Here is a 13701-nt window from a genome sequence, read left to right on the forward strand (position 1 = left end):
GTCGCTGTGACACGACCACTTCGTACGATGTTCCCGTCCAGACGTCAAGTCATCAAGACGCTTCGCCGGTTATGCGATGTGAGCCAGCCGCTCAGGCTTCGTTAAGTCTTTGCGACTGCTCTCTGCCATTCACTCCCGAACAATCATTCGGGGTTTCGGCAGCGAGCCAGGAGTTTCCCCGATTCCCTTCTGACCGGATGCATAGTGCCCTGGTTCCAGTGGAATTTGAGCAGCAGGAACGAGAACGTCTTGAAAAGAGCTGTGCCGATATAAGTGCGTATCTCTCGGCTCAGCTCGAAGATCGAATGAGAACTGAGCAATACAGCGGCGCATTTGACGAAGAATTCTGGACCCGGTTTTGTGCAGTTTGCTTGGGCGAAACTACTGACACGGTTTCAGCCGCCGTGGCGGCGCAGGACACTGACAGTGAGGAATTTCAAGCTTGGGTCGATCTGTTGGCAAGTAACATCGACTGCGAAGCCTCGATGCCGGTCACCACAGTTGGAGAGCGTCTGCTAAAGGTTCTCGTGTCTCGGCTGTTCTCGTTAGGGCTAGGTAGCGTGTGCACGATGCCCCAGTTATGAACATTGTCAGTGCAGATGGTTTGTTTTTGTACCGTTCACTCCTGAGTCTTTCAGTTCCTTGTTCGTTTTCTAGTGAAGTAAGTACCACTGAGTCTCCTGTTTACATGTCATGGTACATGAATGTTAGGTACTGGGATGTCACTAAAACCAAGTGCGTAACTGGATTGCCGCGATTTCTTGTCATGACGTGAAGGCTCCCAGTCATGTTGTGGGAGTCCCAAACTATTGACATAGTTCACATTGTGATCCCGACTTCGCGGCACCCAGCATGTAGGCTGCGGACAGTCATCGTTTATATTTGAGTTTTCCTATTTTAGCGAGATATCAGCTTCTACTCTAGTAACATCTGTTGCAAATTGACGGGTCTGGGGTCTTCAGTGTTGTTCCCGTTTATACCATCCTCATGACGCTTATCACTAATAAAAGATATCTTACTGTTGCCGTCTGCAGTGTTCTTGAGATTGGTTCTGCGACTTTTATTTGAGCGGTTCCTTCGCTACTGTAATTTTGTTCACTCGTAGGCATACAGCGGGACTCCCAAAAATCATTTAGGATGTTTTTTTTAGAGCGCTTGCAGCTTTTACGCGCTCATTCCCGTGTTTCGCGACGCCGGCGCCGCCGTCGGCGTAAGCGCGCGCGTTGCGTTATGGGACGTCACACCCCTATAACCAATTCAATTCCCCGTTAAATTTAGCGAAGAAACTAAATTGGTGTGTAGGTCTGTGACGTCCCATAATGCAATAATGCGAATTCAGTTTCTCCGCTAAATTTAGCGGTAAAACTGACGCCACATGACCTCAACACTAACTCAGTTCCCGCTAAATTTAGGGGGAATTGAATTGGTGTTGAGGTCACGTGGCGTCAATTTTCCAGCTAAATTTAGCGGGGAAACTGTGGGAGGAGGAGAGGGTCTAGAGGAGGAGGAGGGGAATAGGAGGGAAGGAGGAGACGGGAGGGTCTTCCATACCCTCCCCTCTTCCTCTCCTCATACCTTCCCCTTTTCCTTCATCATACCCTTCCCTTCTCCTGCGTACCCTCCCCTTCTCCTCCTTATATAAACAATATTATAATAAACGTTCACACGCGGACCGACGAGCCCAACCAGCCCATCGCAACTTTTTATGAGTTGTGAATACGAAAGCATGAAGGTCGTTCTTGCGCGCGCTCTTGTGAAGTGGCCGCGCCGCGCTGACATCGGCCGTGCAGCAGCTCCGGAGTCTGCCCGAGCGGACTCTGGGAGGCCCCGCCGCCCCGCAGCCAGCCGCTTCCGTTTACCTTCGCCTTGCAGCGCAGGCCCGCAGCGCAATGGGGTGGCGCTCCTTGAAACTAGCGCGAGCCGGCCAATAGGAGCCTCGTTCTTTGAAACTATGATGCGCGCCAGCCAATGGGAGCCTATCCATCAGATTTCGGCTTCACTTCGCTCCATTGGGAGAAGGTAATTTAGCCGGATTTTGACGCGACTTGTGGCTCGGCTTCCAAGCTGCGAGCCTTCAGATCGCGGCTTCAACTGGCTCCATTGGGGCAGGGGAATTTAGCTGCTGTTTGCCGCGGCTTCAAAGCTGATGACGTCGGCTCGCTCCATGCGAGAGTTAATGCTTTCGCATTTATAATCAAAAGCAATGGCCCGCCTCTGCCGCAGAGGGAACCTCCACGGTTGCCAACCGGCGAGTGTCTCGCTCATGAAGATGTTCCTGCCGTGTCAGCCGCTTCGCCCCCACTTGTACGATCTCGTCCACATGGGCGGCCGAGTCTGCCACCTTTCGGCGCATCCGCCGGTCCGAGTTAACGCCGTCAAGGCCAGGCTCCTCCAGGCCACGACCCGGCGTCAGTTACAGATGTCAACATTCAAACATTTGGCACTCCTGCATAGATTCTACCCCAACAAATATCCAGAAACTTGTCCACACTGCGGGGAGTACCCATCCTTTCATCACACGTCACTTGGATGTGTCTCTCCAACCCCTCGCCTTCCCCCTTCTCCTTCCTACGAGACCTGGAAAGCTGCGCTGCTCAGCCCCTCCCCTGACGACCAGCTAATGCTGGTAGAATGGGCGAAGGCTGCGGCAGAGAGCATTGGAGCCCTGGACTAAGCGCCCATCCTAGACCAAAAGCCTCTTTTGCAATCAACAAAAGTTTACTCCCCCTCTTCCTCCGCACGCCCGGACTCTAGCGCTCCTCCACGCTCCCGGAGCCCCTATACCCTCAGAACTTTCTCAAATGCAGCAGGCGCCTAACCCAAGAGGATGTATTGACTGAGTTATCACCCAGGTACCGTCCCTTCCCCTCCCAGATCTAAGACATCCCTTAGAGTTCGAAAAATCATAGACAAACAAATTCGTCACAGTCTGCACGCGGAAACTTTAGCTCTACCTACGAAAATACGGTACCAAATGGTTTTAAGATGTCGATTTTCCCTTCTCTGAGCACTTTTAACGATAATTAACGGCAGACTTGGGAGGACACTCTATCGGAAGCCTCGCTCAAACTTGTTAATATTACAAAACAACATCACGTGAGGATGATGTCAGCGAAATCGCTTGAGGAGAGGGGAATAACGGTCACAAATACTCTGAGCATCGCTGAGAAAGATGAACTTGCACGCTATGGAACTTGCACGCCACGCTTATTAAGAAGAAACATTTGCCCGTGATAGGATTTTCGGCGCGCTTCCAGGTTAGGATGGTGGTTTTGGGCGACACCTAAAGCGAGGCACTCCTGACAGCAATCGAAAGATGAGAAATTTAACCCACAATTCAGCCTCATACGGAACCAATCCTGACCCATGTCCACAAAAAAAAAAAAAAAATCGCAATCGTAGCAACACACACGAAAAACCACCCTAGCGCCATTGGCCTCGGGCCAATTGCAAACGTCGAACAAAAACGAACTTGGTGACAATATCGTTAACTTGCCGAACGCAATTCTCACACCGGAAGAAAGTAGGATCCTCTTTAGGGACCGAGCTTTTTTCCAGCAACGGGAGGATATAATGAGTTTCAGTCGTACCAGGACTTGGACAACTTCTCGCGCAACCTACGTCTCGGAGAGTATTTTCACGAAAGCCCACAGGACCGTGATCTCTTTCTTCCTTCCAATCCGAAGAAACATTGGAGACCGAAAACACGGCGGAATAAGTATGTGGACCTTTATATAGAGTTCGTTCAGCGAGAGGTTTTAGCGACATTTGAAAAAAGCCGAGCTTACGATCTCTCAGTCTCCGAAAACAAGTACCTGAAGGATCTCGGCTCCAGAGACGGCATTGTTATTAAGCCAGCTGACAAAGGCGGGGCTATGGTCGTTCTCAACAGCGAAGATTATATCAAGGAAGACTTCCGACAGCTAAATGATTCACGATTCTACGAAGAGCTACCTCACGACCCGACATCAAAAATTGCGTCGGACGTCTTGACGGCTTTGTCCGACTTAAGAATTAAACGCAAATAACTAACGATATCTTTGATTCCATTGAACCATGGCCCTCCGAATCGGGCCGTTTCTATACAGTGCCTAAGATACACAGAGAAAACAACCCGGGGAGGCCAATTCTATCAGGCATAGGAACTGTTAACGAACGAATATCAACTTTCGTTGACTCATTAATCAGAGAAATCCTTCCAACCTTCTCGTCGTTTTTGAGGGATACTAACCACTTCCTCCGCGAGTTGGCTAACTTGGTATGTACCCGCTAATTTCTTCCTTGTAACATTGGACGTTGCAGCGCTATACACTAATATTCCGCATGAGGACGGCATCGCAGCGATCACGGAGGCCTATGCACAAACTCGCGAAACAATCGACCTAGATTGCCACTCATTAACGGCACTAATATGACTGATACTTGAATGCAACCACTTCAAATTCGCAGACCAACACTATTTTCAAACTAGTGGGACTGCCGAGGGAAAAATGGCTCCAGATTACGCAAACACTTTTATGGCACAGCTCAAGAGCAGATTTCTGTCGAGCTGTCACATTCAACCACATTTCTATAAGAAGGTCATCGGTGACATCTTTATAGTAAGGACTAGCACGAAGGACGACCTAAATACATTCATTACTGCCTTAAATTCAGCGCATCTTTCAATTCGGTTCACCTATAGCATATCGCAACACTGAATTAACTTCTTAGGCGTCACTTTCAAAATAGTTAACAACAAGCTCACTAACAAGCTGTATAGAAAACCGACAGACAGGCAACAATATCTTCATTTTGATCGCTGCCATCCCCGCCATTGCAGAGATAGTATTCCCTATTCACAAGCGCACCGGTTTAAACGAATTTGCAGCAATGAACAGGATTTTAGGCAAAGCACTGATAATCTAAAGAGAGTGCTCACCAAACAAAAATATCCTACAAACATAGCCAATGACGACATTGAAAATGTGGGAGAACGCCCGACCGCGTGACAGTGGTTAAGAAGAACAGCGGAATCAACTCAAGCAATAATCGGTGCATTCTAGTTCTAACGTCTGCAAGTACCTTCCTAACATTATTAACATGTTATTAACGTAAAAATTATAACATTCTGTCTCACAGCCAGCGTCTTCAATCCGTTTTTTGGAACCACCCCGCATTGTTTAAACCACCGCGCGTTGTTTAAGGTCGGATTATTATTATTATTTTTTTTTTTTTAAGGATTCTCTAGTGCGATTTAAAGTTACTTCCACGAAGTTTGGCGGTTGTCGGTCCTGCAGAAAGCCGCAGTGCAAATCGTGCAGTCAAATGAATGAGGCTATAGAGGCAACCAGTATTAATTCCGAATCCACCTTTAATATAAACGAAGACTTTGTGACACAGATGTCATTTACCTCCTGCATTGCGGGGTATGTAACATGCAATACGTTGGTCAAACGGATCTTCCCATTAGATTCAGATTTAACAACCACAGGGCCCACGCCACCTCAGATCCCGGTCTCGCGCTTTAAAAATATTTACGTATGCTTAAACACAAATTCAGCGAGATAGCTGCACTACTTTGCTGCCATCAGGGTTCCGTACAACCATAGCCTCCTATAAACCTTTTCCTCGTACTCTCGCCCCAAACCGCCAAGTTGCAACCCCAAGATTCTCGGACAGGCGAGCGCCGTTACTACTTACGCCATCTATCGGCCGCCGCTGCGCCGGCGCCCGTAACTCAATGGACCAAAGCGATCTTTTTTTATACAAAGAAAACTAATAACTCAATCCCTTTGCACTTTTGTGTCACGTTTTAATACGTTGCCCTCAACCTCCACGAGAATTTTCGTGGCCCTGGGTTTATATTAAGTCTGGCCAAAATGCAACCAAACTTTTACTCATTGGTTCCTATGGCGAACCGCAGAAAAATCATACGTCTTTTCAACATTCGATGCAAACCCTAAGAAAACCACACGATCAATTTAGTTGCATTTTGCTATATATATAGCCAATGTCTCTAGCTCCATGGAAACAGTTTTTATTTTCAGATTACTTAAATTTAAAGTGGTTCCCCAGGGCTTTAAATACCAAAAAGAATCCGCAGTTGGTGAGGAGACTCGAGGATTCAGTGACGTTGTTGCGTTTATAAATACATTTTTTTAGCAACATATGTAATGTATAACAAAACAGCAACTACGCTGAATATTTTTTTAATTGATAAACACAAAACCTAAATGCAGGTTTTTTTTTGTTTTTTTTTGTTCTTATCGCGTAATTAGCTCAAATACATTATACTTAAAGCGCTGAATAATTAAGGAGTCAAAGCGTTTTTTGATCCGAACTATCTTTTACAAAGTGTCCAAATTTCATTTCACCAGCTATTCCACTTCCAAGAATGGTATTAAAAATAAAAATGCCAAAATGAGTGGGCGTGGTCCAGACACTTTGGCAAACGGGACATGAAGAGTACCATTTATGGCGACATTTAGCACGCTGTTACTGCTAATTAATCAATCTTATGTAGGTTTGCTTCGCGTGCGCCCAAGAGCGTTTGAAACGGCCCAGTATCTCTTAAGTCATCACAACCTCAGACGTCAAAATCAGGCAAAAAAGGGGTGTGTCCCAGAAATTTGGGCATACGCGCCGCCAATTGTACCATCAATGGCGACACTCAGTACTCTATAAGCCATAATAATGCATCTCCTCCAGTTCTGCGACGCATATGCCCGAGAGCTTTTGAAGCGGCCCAGAATTTATTTAGTTATCACTCTCCAAAGCTTGCCTCAACCGTCAAAATAGACCAAAAAAGGGGCGTTTCCCACAAATTTGGGCATACGCGCCGTCCATTGTACCATCAATGGCGACACTCAGCAGTCTGTAATTCATTATAAGGAATCTCCTCTATGTGTATGACGCGCATGCCCGAGTACTTTTGAAGCGGCCCAGAATTTATTTAGTTATCGCTCTCCAAAGGTTGCCTCAGACGTCAAAATCGGCCAAAAAGGGGGCGTTCCCCACAAATTCGGGCATACGCGCCGTCAATTGTACCATCAATGGCGACACTCAGCAGTCTGTAATTCATTATACAGAATCTCCTCTAGGTCTATGACGCGTATGTCCGAGTGCTTTTGAAGCGGCCCAGAATTTATTTAGTTATCGCTCTCCAAAGGTTGCCTCAGACGTCAAAATCGGCCAAAAAGGGGGCGTTTCCCACAAATTCGGGCATACGCGCCGTCAATTGTACCATCAATGGCGACACTCAGCAGTCTGTAATTCATTATAAGGAATCTCCTCTAGGTCTATGACGCGTATGCCCGAGTGCTTTTGAAACGGCCAAGAATTTATTTAGTTATCGCTCTCCAAAGGTTGCCTCAGACGTCAAAATCGGCCAAAAAGGGGGCGTTTCCCACAAATTCGGGCATACGCGCCGTCAATTGTACCATCAATGGCGACACTCAGCAGTCTGTAATTCTTTATAAGGAATCTCCTCTAGGTGTATGACGCGTATGCCCGAGTGCTTTTGAAGCGGCCCAGAATTTATTTAGTTATCGCTCTCCAAAGGTTGCCTCAGACGTCAAAATCGGCCAAAAAGGGGGCGTTCCCCACAAATTCGGGCATACGCGCCGTCAATTGTACCATCAATGGCGACACTCAGCAGTCTGTAATTCATTATAAGGAATCTCATCTAGGTGTATGAAGCGTATGCCCGAGTGCTTTTGAAACGGCCAAGAATTTATTTAGTTATCGCTCTCCAAAGGTTGCCTCAGACGTCAAAATCGGCCAAAAAGGGGGCGTTCCCCACAAATTCGGGCATACGCGCCGTCAATTGTACCATCAATGGCGACACTCAGCAGTCTGTAATTCATTATACAGAATCTCCTCTAGGTCTATGACGCGTATGCCCGAGTGCTTTTGAAGCGGCCCAGAATTTATTTAGTTATCGCTCTCCAAAGGTTGCCTCAGACGTCAAAATCGGCCAAAAAGGGGGCGTTCCCCACGAATTCGGGCATACGCGCCGTCAATTGTACCAACAATGGCGACGCTCAGCAGTCTGTAATTCATTATACAGAATCTCCTCTAGGTCTATGACGCGTATGCCCGAGTGCTTTTGAAGCGGCCCAGAATTTATTTAGTTATCGCTCTCCAAAGGTTGCCTCAGACGTCAAAATCGGCCAAAAAGGGGGCGTTTCCCACAAATTCGGGCATACGCGCCGTCAATTGTACCATCAATGGCGACACTCAGCAGTCTGTAATTCATTATAAGGAATCTCCTCTAGGTGTATGACGCGTATGCCCGAGTGCTTTTGAAGCGGCCCAGTATTTATTTAGTTATCGCTCTCCAAAGGTTGCCTCAGACGTCAAAATCGGCCAAAAAGGGGGCGTTTCCCACAAATTCGGGCATACGCGCCGTCAATTGTACCATCAATGGCGACACTCAGCAGTCTGTAATTCATTATAAGGAATCTCCTCTAGGTGTATGACGCGTATGCCCGAGTGCTTTTGAAGCGGCCCAGAATTTATTTAGTTATCGCTCTCCAAAGGTTGCCTCAGACGTCAAAATCGGCCAAAAAGGGGGCGTTCCCCACAAATTCGGGCATACGCGCCGTCAATTGTACCATCAATGGCGACACTCAGCAGTCTGTAATTCATTATACAGAATCTCCTCTAGGTGTATGACGCGTATGCCCGAGTGCTTTTGAAACGGCCAAGAATTTATTTAGTTATCGCTCTCCAAAGGTTGCCTCAGACGTCAAAATCGGCCAAAAAGGGGGCGTTTCCCACAAATTCGGGCATACGCGCCGTCAATTGTACCATCAATGGCGACACTCAGCAGTCTGTAATTCATTATACAGAATCTCCTCTAGGTCTATGACGCGTATGCCCGAGTGCTTTTGAAACGGCCAAGAATTTATTTAGTTATCGCTCTCCAAAGGTTGCCTCAGACGTCAAAATCGGCCAAAAAGGGGGCGTTTCCCACAAATTCGGGCATACGCGCCGTCAATTGTACCATCAATGGCGACACTCAGCAGTCTGTAATTCATTATACAGAATCTCCTCTAGGTCTATGACGCGTATGCCCGAGTGCTTTTGAAACGGCCAAGAATTTATTTAGTTATCGCTCTCCAAAGGTTGCCTCAGACGTCAAAATCGGCCAAAAAGGGGGCGTTCCCCACAAATTCGGGCATACGCGCCGTCAATTGTACCATCAATGGCGACACTCAGCAGTCTGTAATTCATTATACAGAATCTCCTCTAGATCTATGACGCGTATGCCCGAGTGCTTTTGAAACGGCCAAGCATTTATTTAGTTATCGCTCTCCAAAGGTTGCCTCAGACGTCAAAATTGGCCAAAAAGGGGGCGTTTCCAACAAATTCGGGCATACGCGCCGTCAATCGTACCATCAATGGCGACACTCAGCAGTCTGTAATTCATTATACAGAATCTCCTCTAGGTCTATGACGCGTATGCCCGAGTGCTTTTGAAACGGCCAAGAATTTATTTAGTTATCGCTCTCCAAAGGTTGCCTCAGACGTCAAAATCGGCCAAAAAGGGGGCGTTTCCCACAAATTCGGGCATACGCGCCGTCAATTGTACCATCAATGGCGACACTCAGCAGTCTGTAATTCATTATAAGGAATCTCCTCTAGGTCTTTGACGCGTATGCCCGAGTGCTTTTGAAACGGCCAAGAATTTATTTAGTTATCGCTCTCCAAAGGTTGCCTCAGACGTCAAAATCGGCCAAAAAGGGGGCGTTTCCCACAAATTCGGGCATACGCGCCGTCAATTGTACCATCAATGGCGACACTCAGCAGTCTGTAATTCATTATAAGGAATCTCCTCTAGGTGTATGACGCGTATGCCCGAGTGCTTTTGAAGCGGCCCAGAATTCATTTAGTTATCGCTCTCCAAAGGTTGCCTCAGACGTCAAAATCGGCCAAAAAGGGGGCGTTCCCCACAAATTCGGGCATACGCGCCGTCAATTGTACCATCAATGGCGACACTCAGCAGTCTGTAATTCATTATTGGGGAGGAGGACAGACCGTGACGCCCCGAGCGGTTAACCTAACAACTACACGGATGGGGACAACAAATACAATGACGCAGCGTTCGGCCGACATAACCGAACGTGGCGTCAGCGTTCGGCTGGGGTTCGTGTTCTCCGGCGAGGGGGAGGAGGGGCTGTTTTGTTTCCACTACGGCCTGCATGAACAATGCAGCATGCACGATTCCAGCTCAGCACAAAAGTTGAAGTGGGTCAAGCTCGCATTCTCTGAGGAGAGATCCGGCACTTAACGTCGCTTCGTCGATTGTTAGTATTTTTTACATTAAACTGAGCCCCGCGCTCTATTGTAGAAGATGACATGGCCATGCCCATAAGGCCTGTCGGCATGTGCACAGGCCTTCTGTTGAGTAAACACCAAGCGTGGGGAAAACAAACGGGTCAGAGCGCCCCCTATAGTTCGATCTCATGCCCAATAAGGAATCTCCTCTAGGTGTATGCCTAGACGAGATTCTGGGAAGCGGGTAGTGTTTTATTGTTTGACAGCGTGTACCTGTAACCTTGGGTTATGTGAGGATCCGAAAGGGTGACAGAGTACACCCAGTGCTTTACTATTGTCTGGTGCGGGTTGGCCTTCCTAAGAAAGCGTCCTGAAGATGATTCATAATAGGCAAAAGCGTCGGTAATAAAGTTGACAGTGAAGGGGAGGTGGTTCCAGTCCAGGTGTAGCCCGAAACCATGTTGGCTGACACTTTGTGCAGCTTTTGACTCTGTAGAGTTTGAAAACTAAAAAAAAAAAAAGCAGAAACGTGCAATCTGAGCAAAAACCTGATAATCAGAGTATTATTGTATTTTATTTCGTGTGCTCTCCTGACAGAGCATCGTTTTATTATAAGCGTGCTGCCCTGGCAGTTAAATGCTTTTCGTGAATAAACCTTCAACTAAGCGTAAGTGTGCAAATGAGCTGGTGTGAATGGCACATTACCGAAACCCCCGGACAGCCTTAAGTGTCGGTCCTTTACCTCCAGTATCATGTTTTCTGACAGGCACATGAGTAAAACGTTTCAGTAAGTCGCATACCCATTTGTTTTTATACCAATGGTTTTTATTTCTAGTAATTTGGTTCCACCCTAAAGACTGTTTCTTAACTACCTTAGTCTTAACAAATGTAAGGTAAAACATCTACAAAGCACTGTTATGCCTCAAAACTCGATACAGAGAAATTCGATGAAACGGCCCTAAGCAATTCGATGAAACGGCGTTCGATGAAATGGCGTTCGATGAAATGTCCATTCATTCGATGAAACGGTGTTCGATGAAATGTCCGCTAGCCGTCCGCAATGCCTGCTGGAAAGCTCAGCTATTTGAACTTCCAAACGTGTATTTACACAAAAATATCCATGCAGCAAAAAGTCTCTGCACCGAAAAGTCCGTGCTCCGAAATGTCGGCACCGAAACGACCTACACCGAAACTTCCTACACTGAATTGTTCGGATCCCCAGTCTGAAGAATCCAACAACCTTGCGAATAAAGACAGAGCCATTTGACTGTCCTTGTATTTTTCTAAATTTGTAAAACGCCAAGTATCCGGGCTCATCAGAGATTTAAAGGACCCATGAAACGAATTTTGGGCTGGAGTAAATCAATTTATATTGGGATTTTACTAATAGCACATCGTTCAGTGGGCCAAAAGAACAAAGGTAGAAAGTCAGAAGCCTGACTTTCGCTACAAAAATTTGCAAAACATAGCGGACTATTTCGTACCTCCTTCCCTTCGTAAACTCTCCGCCTTTTCACTGTGATACATCCGCGGACCCCGCAGCGCGTCACCGGGCTACTAGCCACCATAAAGGGGTATCCACACGAAGGAGAACTCCGCGGACGGATGTCGTGACGTCAGCAACCCGGGAAACTCCGTCCCCGGCTCCGCCGCGCGCACTTGCGGAGTTCTCATGCTAAGAGTACGAAGCCTCCGCGCCTCCGCCACGGAGGAGAACGAGAGAACGGCGCCACGAGGCGTCAAAAAGGGGTGACGTATGTCTCACGTGATGCGCGCTCCGCGGAGGAAAGGAGCGGATTTCTCCTTCGTGTGGATACCCCTAAAACCGGGCCCCCCGCAGCGCGTCACCAGGGCCCAAGCGCACTTCACACGACACCGGACCTCACTTAATCCCTTTACCCCTAAGCTGACATTGCGGTGGAAGCTACGCGCTTGCCGGACCAATCAGCCGCCTCCCTTTCATCACCTGACCTCATTCTCTGCGGGTCGGTATGCGCGAGAGAGCGTGATCACGTGGAAAATGTGTGGCTGGCCCAACGAGCACGTAGCTTCCACAGCACTGTCAGCTTCGGGGTGAACGGGGTGAGGAAAGCGGAATTTTGAGCGACGGGCTAATCTTCTAGGGGGACAATGGCTGTGTCCGGGCTACACAAGGGAGATTCCGAGCAAGAGGGGACTCCCCCCTTTCCGACTTCTTGAACTGTTTGGTACAATGCGCGATTTATGAGTTGAGGAGGAAAGCTAAACAGAAAAAAAGTTGAAAAAGCGTTTCATGACTCCTTTAAGCCATAACTGCAGCGACTGGCGGCTTCATAATAATATATAAAAACAAAAGTTATGCAATCTTTCACAAGAGCAGTCGTTGAAACAGGGCGCTCTCGCACTACCCCTGACTACCCCATGCCTCCCGCGCTTGGAAATATTGAATTAAAAAAAAAAAAAAGAAAGAAGCAATACTGGAACGGGGTGTGTGTGATTCATGCTGAAAGCGAGGAAGGGGGGGGGGGGGGGGAGGGTGCACTTATCATTCTTCTTTGTTCAGTATACCAGGAACTCTGTGATAACGTTATTGCCCGTTCAAGGTTTTCGAAACGCACAATGGGTCGCTTTAGAGCCTGCTTGCGGAATTCCTTCGGGTCGCTGGGGTGGGGCTTGATGGAAACGCTACAAGCTGTTTTAGCAGATGCACTGCTGTGAGGGTTTCATATGACTTCTCGCTCCTTGGCGCGCATCGCTGCACCAAATCCGAATGCCACGTGTCACTTTTCCCAGCACTGAGTCACCTCCGATGTCTCATGGTATCGAGGCGCTCGAGGGGGAAGGGGGGGAGAGGAGTCGCCACTGCGTTCTTTCTTGTGTTCGGGTTCAATGTTTCAAGCCCAAGTCTGTAAATAACGGGGAGGCTTGGGAGAAAGCTTCGAAAACCAGACAGCTTCTTGTGCAAATCGTGATTGATTTGAGCCTGAGCTACGAACTACGTGCATAATGAAATGTCCGAAAATATTTGTACCCTTTTTTATCCCTTTCATCGCCTCATCTAAAACTTTCTGGTTTTCTCTTGCGTAAATGGCATCTTTAAAACAATTGTGATCTTGGGTGTTCCCTATTTTAGACAAGCTTAGTAGCACAAGTGTGACACAAATAGGCGGCGCACACCAAGTCACTGAGCCAGAAACTTTCTGGTTGTCGCGGGGTAGTCAGCACTGCATAGTGTACGCGTGTTTGTCCTCATGCGACTACCATTATATTGCCGGAGAAAAGCAGTTCTTTTCTTGGTCCTGACATTTAATTGAAAATATGGCATAGAATATAGTTGTCCTTCGATGCAAAAGGAACTATTTCCGAAAACGAGAAACGATCTCCAAATACTATTTTAAAGCATTCAATTAAACGGCTTTGATCAAATAGCGTTTGATTCAATAACGTTCGATTAAATGG

This window comes from Ixodes scapularis, unplaced genomic scaffold, assembly GCF_016920785.2.
Source record: "Ixodes scapularis isolate PalLabHiFi unplaced genomic scaffold, ASM1692078v2 PGA_scaffold6__148_contigs__length_123643588, whole genome shotgun sequence".
NCBI lineage: Eukaryota > Metazoa > Arthropoda > Arachnida > Ixodida > Ixodidae > Ixodes > Ixodes scapularis.